The sequence below is a fragment of the Felis catus genome, chromosome C1 (genome assembly GCF_018350175.1).
Source record: "Felis catus isolate Fca126 chromosome C1, F.catus_Fca126_mat1.0, whole genome shotgun sequence".
NCBI lineage: Eukaryota > Metazoa > Chordata > Mammalia > Carnivora > Felidae > Felis > Felis catus.
This window is the reverse complement of record NC_058375.1, coordinates 22,505,432-22,515,438: the sequence shown is the minus strand read 5'-3', so window position 1 is coordinate 22,515,438 and position 10,007 is coordinate 22,505,432. Positions and strand designations below refer to the sequence as shown.

Here is a 10,007-nt window from a genome sequence, read left to right as displayed (position 1 = left end):
ACAAGGCTGGATGCACTTCTCCAAGGAAGAACGCATGGCGGGGGGTGGGGGGGGGGGAGAACGGTGCCAAGCTCATAATTGCAGAAATGATGGCGGTGAAATTAAACGCAGCATCGCACCTTTCAACACCTGAAGTTTGCAGCCACAGGGCTCAGTCAGAAGGTTCGGAGCCCACAGCCATCTGAAAGAGCGGGTGCTCACAGCGAGGGGAACTCTCAGCCATCGGTGAACAGCGGGGCCCCCTCTGCGAGGCGGGAACACCAGCTCTGAATCCGGCCGGGCCTGCCTCTCCGAAGGCAAGATGGGGAAGAGTTCACGGTTCTTCATGTCTCCGGCCTTAGGGCCAAATCAGGAAGCGAGGGGAGCCAGCGGGAGACATTTTCCAGATGTCTGTAGTTAGCAGGAGCGTGAGCCGCGCTGTGGCCAGTGGGGAAACGTAGTCCTTGGGGCCAGGAAGCCCTGGGTGTAAAACCCCTCGCTTATGAGCTGTGTAACCCTGGCCAGTGTCTCAACATCTCTGGGCCAGTTTCCTCCCCTGACACATGGTGCTAATAATGGCCTTCTCCAGGGATGGTTTTATTTTTAGAATCAAATGAGATCTTCCACCTGCTGGCTCCGATGCGTGCCCGGCCTATGTCCATTCCCTTGTCAATCAGTGCTGAAGATGAGGAGGGTCGGCTACGAGATGCGATGTCTGTAAATACGAATTGCTGCATTTTCCCCTCTTACCTGACCTTGGACCAAGCCTCTAGCTGAACTGGCCCTTTATACAGAACTCCCTGCGCTGTCTCCGCCTTCGGGACTGGACTGTCCCTGTAGGAAAGGTGGCTCTGCCCCTCTGCTTGCCGCCTGCCCAGACCTTCCCCAACGGCCAAATCCAGTTGGGTGCACCCGGAGCCCACTCACCACCTGAGCACCCACTGTGTGCCGGAAACTTCCGTTCAGAGCACTGACTTGGCCCAGGGCTCACGGCTGGGATGTTCCTGGGATGTATGTAAATCAAGATCTGCCCAGCTCCTGAGCCTATGATTTGCTTCACACTCCGCGCTCCTTCTGTGACTTCAGAGAGATCTCTTCTTTCCACAGCTGGAATAAGGAATTACAGAATCCCAGAGGATAGAGTCAGGAGGGCTTTGAACACAGACCACCAGGAGGGAGAGGCCATGGGGCGGAGAGAGGAAACCTCCACCGGGGTCAGGCAGCTGGGTCACAGCCTCAGCGCGCCCACCCGCACGCTGGTGACCTTGGGCAACCCCCTTAACTGCTCTGAGCCTCAATTTCCTCATCTGTAATCCTGGGCCCAAACCACCTGTCTCGCTGGGAGTCTCTGAGGGTGGCCTAAGTGTAACACATGTGGAAATGCCTAGCGCTGTGCTTAGTAAAGAGGGGCTGGAACCAAACCTTGCCCACTGTGCCGGGGACGAGACCCGGGACTAGACCCCAGTGTTCTGACGCCCCAACTCCAGCCAGCCAAGCCTGTAGTAGAGGCTCAACCCAGTGTCCCTCCCCTGGGACCCAGCAAAGAGTCATATCACACACGGCACCTCCCTTAGCCACACACCCTTCGCCACATGCGAAGATGCCAGAATTCGCGGGGCGCCCCTCCCGGGGCACGCCTCCCCCAGCTCCTGGCCAGCTTCTTCTCTCCCTCCTTCCGTGATTCCACATCCACCGTCCACCGTCCACCCGACGATAGCTGAGCGCATCTGCAGACAGTCGCTAGCGGCTGGTCGGTCCCTCCGCGGACACGGTGCGTTCCCTGTAATGACATCCATTAGTCTGTCTGACATCAACACTGTTCTCAGGTTAATATGTTTAACTTAATGAGGCATTATTTTCAGTGAGACAACTCCTGAAGAAGCATGTTTCCTCCTGATGAGCTAAGCTGATGAGTAGATTAATCCTAGACTTGAACAAGCTGACTAAGAAAATGAAATCTAACCAGCTCCTTTTTCTTCTTTAGTTATGGGCTGAGCTTAAATTAATTTGCATAAAACTGTTCATTTCTTCGAGGAAGAAACAGGGAGACGATCTCCACTGGGCCTTGTGAGGTGCCCTCCATGTGCCGTTTGGTCCCCTCCCCCAGCCCCAGCCCCAGCTCCAAGGACAGGAAAACACCAAGGACCAGTTTATGATGGAGGGGCGAGGGAGGGAGGTGCCTCACACTGAGCATCAGGAGGGCCAGCGCTCGAAAGAGGAGCTCTCACATGGTGACCGAGATGCCAACCACAGTGGACAGAGCTGGGAGTCCATCTGGCTGGTCTCTATCGCTGTCAGCTCTGAGGGGCTCCCTGAGCCCAGCACTTAGTAGGCCTTCGATAGATGTTCGTTGAATGAGTGCCATCGGTGCTCAACAGATGGCTTCTCTTTATTCAAGGAATCACATGATCTCAAGAGAGAGAAGGCGCCTGATGTCCCAGATACATCTGGAGGGTGAGCCAGTGTTCATGACCACGAACCCAAAGACCCAAGACTTGACCAGCGGACATTCCCACGTCCCTCTCCCCATGGACACTCAAGGCCACTGCCAGCCGTGAGACGCTTCCTTTCTTTCACGACAATTCTCTGTCTGCCCCCCGCTCCTAAGGTAGAGAACAGGAGCTGGGGCAGGGCGGGGGGGCGCGGGCAGCACATTCTGCCCCCATCCTGCTTGCTCAGTGGCCAATCTTCTCTCTGAAATCAAGACTGGCCGAGTTTCATATGTACACAGGCACTGGCCGGGTGGGATTGATAGGCAGACAGAGCCGCAGAACCAGAGAGATCACTGGGGCCACTTGGCCATGACCCAAGGAGGAGACAACAGTGAGCACGTAAAGAAGCCTCCGCTCTGCAGGGCTGCCGTGAGGGTTTCTGGCACCGGGGACAGCGCCTGGCACAGGCCAGGAGCTCGGGAGATGGTAACTATTATTAGTAGCTCATGGGTAGAGCAGAGTATCCGAAACGGAATCCTTGGTTGCCCAGCCTCAGGTCTCCGGGCCCACGAACTGTGTCCAGTCTCTCCAAGGAGAGGAAAAGAGACTCCTAGGCTGCAAGGAAAATTTGTAGACGATAAGTTGCAAGAAGGAGTCTTTTGCGCAGGAGGTAAGTCCCTTGTGCCAGGATGGGACTTGTGCGGGAGGGTAAGGATTTGGTAGCAATGGAGAGCGATAAGAGGGCCAGATTCGACAAGTGACGAACCCTCACCTTTCACAGGGTCAGCGTGTGGCCACGGGACCCATACCCAGACCGTTTTGAAAAGGAAGGGTAACCTTCAAAGGTTCAAATGTCCTTTCTCCATTTCGATGAAGTATGTTTTTTAGGCAGCAAAGTACATGGATAAGTGATGGAATTCTCCCGGGTCAAACCCTTTCCTCCTGCAATATATTCTCCAGATGGGATTCTCACTGGCTATAGTTACATCAATAGCATGCTGTAGTCACATGCGTTTCTTCTGAAGTGAGACTTGCATCCACCCTAGAAACACGAATGTGGCTCTTGAGTGTGTACGTTTGGGGGACGGAGGCTCTAAACAGCAGAAGTGGCCCCAGGGCAAATCAGTCTCTGGCTTTTCAAAGGCGGACACTCCCCTTCCTTGGCTCTGTTCTCCAAGAGTGTTTCTGGCAGAATTCTCTGGATTCAGAGAGGAAGTGAGGCCCTGAGTGGGGGGTTGGGCCATCCCGCAGCCTACTGAGTGATCTGGAACCCGTTGCTTCCCCCTCTCTGGCCTCAGTTTCCCCAACATGTAAAACACAGCCATTGGGCCAACTGGCGTCAAAGGATCCTTCTGGGTGGAATGTGACAGTAAGTCCGAGTGAGGCCCGGGTGTGCAGGAGGACCCTAAATGAGCAGGGAGTGGAGGATGCTGGGAAGGGTGGCCCCAAGGAACGTGCTGGTTTAAAGACGTGCCTTGGGGCACCTGGGTGGCTCAGGGGATTAAGCGTCCAGCTTCGGCTCAGGTCATGATCTCACGCTTTGTGAGTTCGAGCCCCGCGTTGAGCTCTGCCCCTTGACGGCTTGGAGCCTGCTTGGGATTCTCTGTCTCCCTCTCTCTCTGTCCCTCCCCATTCATTCTCTCTCTCTCTCTCTCAAAATAAACTTAAAAAAATTACTCATCTTCTGCCATTCTGGTGGATAACTCTGGGCCTTGTGTGGTTGACACTGTCTTCTGTTCCCCATCTGATCTGGGCTTGAGCCCCACCATAGTCACTGAGTTGATAACGGCCTCATCGGAGGGCTTGCTCTCCCTGCCTCCCTTCCCCACTGCCCTCGGGTGTTTCCTTCTCCCCCAGCTGAATTACGGGTATCAAAGCCTTGTCGAAGGTTCTGACAACAGGGGACCCAAACTCAAACGATGCCTGAGACATGGCGACGGACCCAGGGGCACCCGGGGGTGGGTGCTGGCACCGGGAGCTCAGCTATTGGGAGCTCTCGGTGCTCTGCTCAGCAGGCGTGTGCCTCCTTCCGTGTGTGTTTTCCGCTATCACGCCAGAATAAGAAGCGCCCCCCCCCCCCAAAGAACAGGGCCCTTTTCACTGCGATGCCCAGAGCATGCTGGTGGGGGAGGCAAGGTGGGAAGAACACCGGACAGACACCCGACACACAGACCACACCACCAGGGAAGCTGGTTTTGTCAGACGATGCGTGGATGAACGGGTCGAGTAGAAACCGCATGAGCTGGGGAGCAGACACACGAGTGAGCACGTTCAGGAACGAGTGAAGGAAGGAGCCAACAGGAGGCAGGTGAGGAGGAGGAAGGAGGCCCCCTGTGACCTTGAAGAGCTAAGTGCACGGGCGGGCGGTGGAAGGAAGGAGGGACGGAGAGGACACGCGGTGGCAGTCGGGATGAGCGGACCGCAGAGCGAAGCAAGGAACGAATTAGCACAACACAGGAACGAGAAAACCCTGAAAGGTGAGCGAAGGGATGAGCGATGGGAAATACAAGAAACGAGTAGATGAGGCGTCTGCGTGTGTCAGGGGACACGGGGCTCCAGGCGTCCCGGCTGCACGGGAGAGGGAGTGGTCTGGAGAGCAGAAAACCCCCCGCGCTGAGGAAGGGGTGTCCGCTCAGGCACTGGGGCCAGGGAAACCAGCGCGTTCCTCTTCCAGAAGCGTCCTAAAGTGACTTCGGTTTGGGTTTAATGAAAACATTATTAAGCCAGTATTATCGATGATGCCACGGGGCGGGCCACTCTCTGGGACTAAGTGGCTTCGGTGCCCAGGGCGAAATGCAAACTGCTACACTGTCCTCACAATGAGGTCACAGAGAAGTACCTATTATGTAGCAACCCCCCGGCATGACTTTAATAATCGCTGCTTAAATAACATTTTCACTGTCTCCTTACAAATTAACCTCCGGGAGGTGTCGTTAATGTCAGCGTGGGAGACTTTGCTGAGCGGCCTGGGGATGAGGAGAGGCGGCGCCGTGACGGTCCCGAGACCCCCGGGCCGGGTGATGCTGTGGACTCAGGTTTGGGGGGACCTGGGTCCAGGACGGCAGGCAAGTCACGCCCCCACCTGGGCCTCGCTCACCTGTCCCGTGAGGTGGAGAGGGTTTTCCAAATCCCCACCCTCCTGGGGGCCCGGGCACTCTCACCGGAGACCCGGGTCAGGGTCAGAGTCAGTCACCGCCCCCCTGACCCCCGGCGGGGGCTCGTCCTCAGCAGAGAAACGGGGGCTCCTCCTGACCTGCGCTTCTCCCCCACCAGACGGAGGGCTGGACCCGTCTGCGCATAGCAGGTGCTCAGCACACAGCAGGTGCTCAGCAAACGCTGGTGGGAGGGCCGGCCGGATCCCACCGCACAGCGGCTTTATAAGCTGCCTGGAGTCCCTTTCAGGACAAGGAGGTTTGATAAGCAGACGGCCCCTCCCCGCTGTCCTCAGGGAGCCTGTCTGAGTCTCTCCAGGTGTCACTGCTTCCCTTTACTTCTCCGCAGTCTCGCGTCTGAGCCCCTCTGCCCCACCCCGCACCCCCGTGCGCCCCTCTCCTTCTAACATCCGGGGCCTGAGACGGAGGGACAGCACGGGACGACCGCGTGACTGTGCGGGACGCGAGCGCCAGGGCTCTGACCAGGGGCCCAGGGGCTCTGCCCTGAGGAAGAGCGCCCGAGGCGGCATCTCGTCTCCTGTCTCCACTGCCCGAACCTGCCAGTGACTGGGGTCAGCTCGTGGGTCTGGAAGACCTGGACGGTGACTCCCGGCCAGAAAATTCACTTCGACCCTGCTGCTCCTGTGGCCTGAGGGCTATTGGCACCTGTGAGCCGGGACTTTCTGCCTGCTTCCAGAAGTCTGCCTTCCTAAGTAGCCCAGCTCACTCGGGCTGTCTTCTCTCCGAAGCGTTGGAAACCACACCTAACTGGGTCCCACCTTCAGATGTAAAGGACAGCCCTTGTCTGTGTCTGACCCTCCAACCGTTTGGGTGAGGCAACAGCCAACCCCCTCCTCCAATTAGCCGTGGGGGGCGGGGGGCGAGGGGGGGTAAGACCAGCCTAAGAGGGAGGTGGGAGCTGATCACAAAGGGCCTGAGCACCTTGCAGATTGTGGACTCCATCCCCAAAGCACCAAGGAGCAGACACGAGAGCCCACAGTCAGTGCTGTGTAGCCAGGCTGAGTCGGCTTATCCAGGGGCTCAGGAACCTGGAGGTGACCCCTGGGGTGCCCAGGGAATCACATGACCATGAGTTAGCTTGGGGTCCATCACCGTAGGACCCTCCACCAGTTCCAGGACTTTCCTGCCTCCCATCTCAGTTGATGGTGTCGGGCAGGGAGATCCAGTGACCATCCCTGCTGGGCACCTGCCCGGCTCTGCCCGGCAGGACCAGCCTGGCTCAGACTCGTCTGCACCCCCTCTGCTCTCCCGGAGCAAGTCCAGACCCCCAGGGGGCAGCCCCAGCAGGGTCACCAGGAACTGGATCGAGGGATCCCTGCTCACCTTCCCAAGGCAGCCAAGGACACCCTCAAGGACACCAGCAACCAGACAGGCAGCTGCATGGTTTGCTTCTGGTTTGCTCCGTTCTTCAAATCGTCCCTAAGCATTAACGAACCACTCTTAGAGATCAAGGAAGAAGTTCTAAAACGAGAAGGAAAATAGAGGTGGCTCCTATGAAAAAGATCAATAATTAAACATGGACATTTTAAAATATCCTTTTCATATGATGCATTAACCCCTGGTTAGAGCCAATCCTTCAATAGCTAAGTGAGTAGGGGGTTCTGAGTATTTAAGGAACAATGAACAGGGCTTCAGAGTCAAGCAGACCTGGGTTTGAGTGTGAGCTCGGCCACATCCGTGGGTAGGTTGCACTTCACCTTCCAGACCTCCGACTCCCCATCTCTGGAGCGGGAGGGGGCGTCTCTCTCACAGGTGTAAGTGCAAGAATGTGGGTGCAACGTGGGGCCCTGGGAACATTCCAGACGGGTCGCCGCTGTCATTGACTGTGTGAGGAGCAGAGATAAAGCAGGGGGCGTGCTGGGAGAGACGCTTCTCGCCTCTTGGTCCCCTTGGAAATGTCCTCAGTGGACTGCTTCAGCCAGTGTGATAATCTCTTATTCTCCTGACAAAACAAAGCTTGACTGCAGAAAGCTTTATCACCAAAGAAGAAAAGAGGAAAAAAAAAAAAAAAAGAAGAAGACGCTCGCCCCGCATTGTCCGTAGAATCCGTTTCTTACACGAGGACCCTGGTTGCAAAGTGGGGAAGGCCGTCACTCGTCCTCCATGCGTTGCCCCACAGTAAGGACCAGACGGGCGGTCTCGTTACGTCCCCACAGTGACTGTAGGGGGATGCTATCTCCCCGCTGGGCACACGGGGGAAATTGAGACTCAGAGCAGTGACACCGCTTCAACAGCCCAACGGATGTCACTGAGCACCAACCATGAGACCCAGCAATGAACAAAGTCCCTGACCCCATGGAGACGGTGACGGGCTGGGGAACACAGATCATAAGGGATGAAGATACAGAATGTGTCAGGCAGCGGTAAGTGGGAAAGGTAAGAATAGGGCTGGGTGTCAGGTGGCCTCCTTTGTCCTGAAGGAAGGCTTGTCTGTGTCTGTGGCCACAAGGCTTCTCAGAGCCACTTCCTGTTGGGGAAACCCCTGGGCATGAAGAACATTCTTATGGAAATAATGGGAATAGGACTCACAAATACTTCATTCATTCATTCATTCATTCATTCATTATTTGTTCATTCATTCATTCCCCAGGCCTGGCCCCAGATAGAAGTCAGTGAAACAGACAAGTCCTCCCTCCCGGAGCTCACGATCCAGCCCAGGACCTGATGTCTACAAGGTTCGCACAGATAGGTGAGGCCCTGCCAGCCCTTGGCCTGTCTAAGCCTCGGGCTCCTTGTCCGTATGGCGCAGGCGATAACAGCACCCACTGGCCGGTCACCCGGTGGAGGGCACGGTGTTGAGGGCTTCCATGCTTCATCCCAGCCACGACCCCCCGGTGCACCCACAATGCGCAGATCAGGAAATCGAGGCCCAGAAAGGCGAGGTCAGCTATGCAGAATCACAGTCCACCAGTGGCTTCAGGGTCAGAGGACCCGAGTTTGTGTCCAGGGTCGGCCGTTCCCAGCCGCGTGACCCCAGGAAGGTTCTCCCCGCTGAGCCTGTGTCGTCATCAGTAAAGTGACGATGGCAGCGCCACCTGTCTCGCAGGCTGGCAGGGCGCCTGGCACAGAGGGCTGTGACAATGGTAACAGCAGCCTCCTCCCCCACGGGGCTCACTGTGCTAATCCCCCCGGAAGCCCCTCCATGGAATGCGCTAGAGGACCCGTTAGCAAACCGCCCTATTGTCTCCAGTTTGCAGATGAGGGAACCTCATCTGTAGATTCTTTCTGTCATATCTTTATTTTAAGCATGTTCGCATTAGAGTTTCCCCCTGGAATCATTCTATTACTTGAGGTTCTTGGAATTAATCTTTCTATTTTTGTCTGCTTCCTCTCACGTAGGATATTCCATTTCTTTTGGACTTTAGGTTTGCAAGCTCCTCTTCGTCGGGGCCTTCTCTGCGGGAATCTCGTATAGCCTGAGCGGAGGATGTGGGCATACTGAATTATTCTGGATTGGCTTTTTCAGAGGCTCCAGAAGTACCATCAAGCTGGATCCAACCATGACTTAGTTCCTTGGCATCTCTTTCCAGAAATCAAACTTACAAGGTGAATTAAAACTATTACGACCTGGGAAGGTGCCGGCCCGTGTTTACAAATTCCCAGGAGAACTCTGTGTTATTATAGCTCTACCCGGAGTCCAGAGACAGACAAGATTCCTTTCCGTCCCCTACGTCCTCCCAGTTGAATCTGTTTCTAATACACTCTTTCACTGGAGACATAGCACTTCAAAAATCCCAGCTCTGTGTGGGGACTGAATACCCAACTCCTGGGGTCCCGTGGGCACAAGACCTCATCTGTCCCTGTTGAGAGGGGGAAGCCCGAGTCGTAGGGTCACTGGAATCCACAGCCTCGCTCCCAGCCCAATTGGCCCTTGCTTATCACCCAATTTGTCATTTCTTCTCCACTCCCTGGGGATGTCCCTGCTTGTTCAAATATGTGCTTGTCCCTGGTTTTGATCAAATATTTCTAGAGTTTGTAGGGAAAAGGCTTTCAGAAGCAGGAGTCAGAACCCAGCCTCTAGGTTGGGTCCGTCTCCTGCCCCACTCACCCCGGACCCATCTGGGCTCGCTGAGTCTGAGGACCCCATGGGGCATCCAAGGGCAAGGGTCCAGGAGGCAGCCGGATATATGGATCGGGGCTCAGTACGTGGGCCTGGGGTGTGGACACAGATTTGGAGTACAATGGATGTGCTGGATGTGCTCACTAACCTCTTGCAAAACTCGCAAGTGTCCACAAGGATGTGTTGGAGCAGTGTCTTCCCACGTCCACATGTGCCTGGGCTTGTGTGGCAAAGCTGTGAACTTTCAGGCCCGAGGCCTGGATCAATGACAAATAGAGTGGGAATTCACGGGCACCATACCCTGCTGCTTTTAGGGGAGGAACCATCTGGATCCGCGTGACCCGAAAGTGGAAAGGAGGCAGC

At 55.9% G+C, this 10,007-nt stretch overlaps 1 long non-coding RNA gene across 1 annotated transcript; it reads left to right on the top strand.

The window, feature by feature from the left end:
* Positions 1–5,243: 5,243 nt before the first annotated feature.
* Positions 5,244–9,256, top strand: LOC123379360. The gene is made up of 3 exons (XR_006583748.1): positions 5,244–7,947; positions 8,175–8,273; positions 8,950–9,256. It is a non-coding gene; the product is annotated as an uncharacterized LOC123379360 (long non-coding RNA).
* Positions 9,257–10,007: the final 751 nt, after the last annotated feature.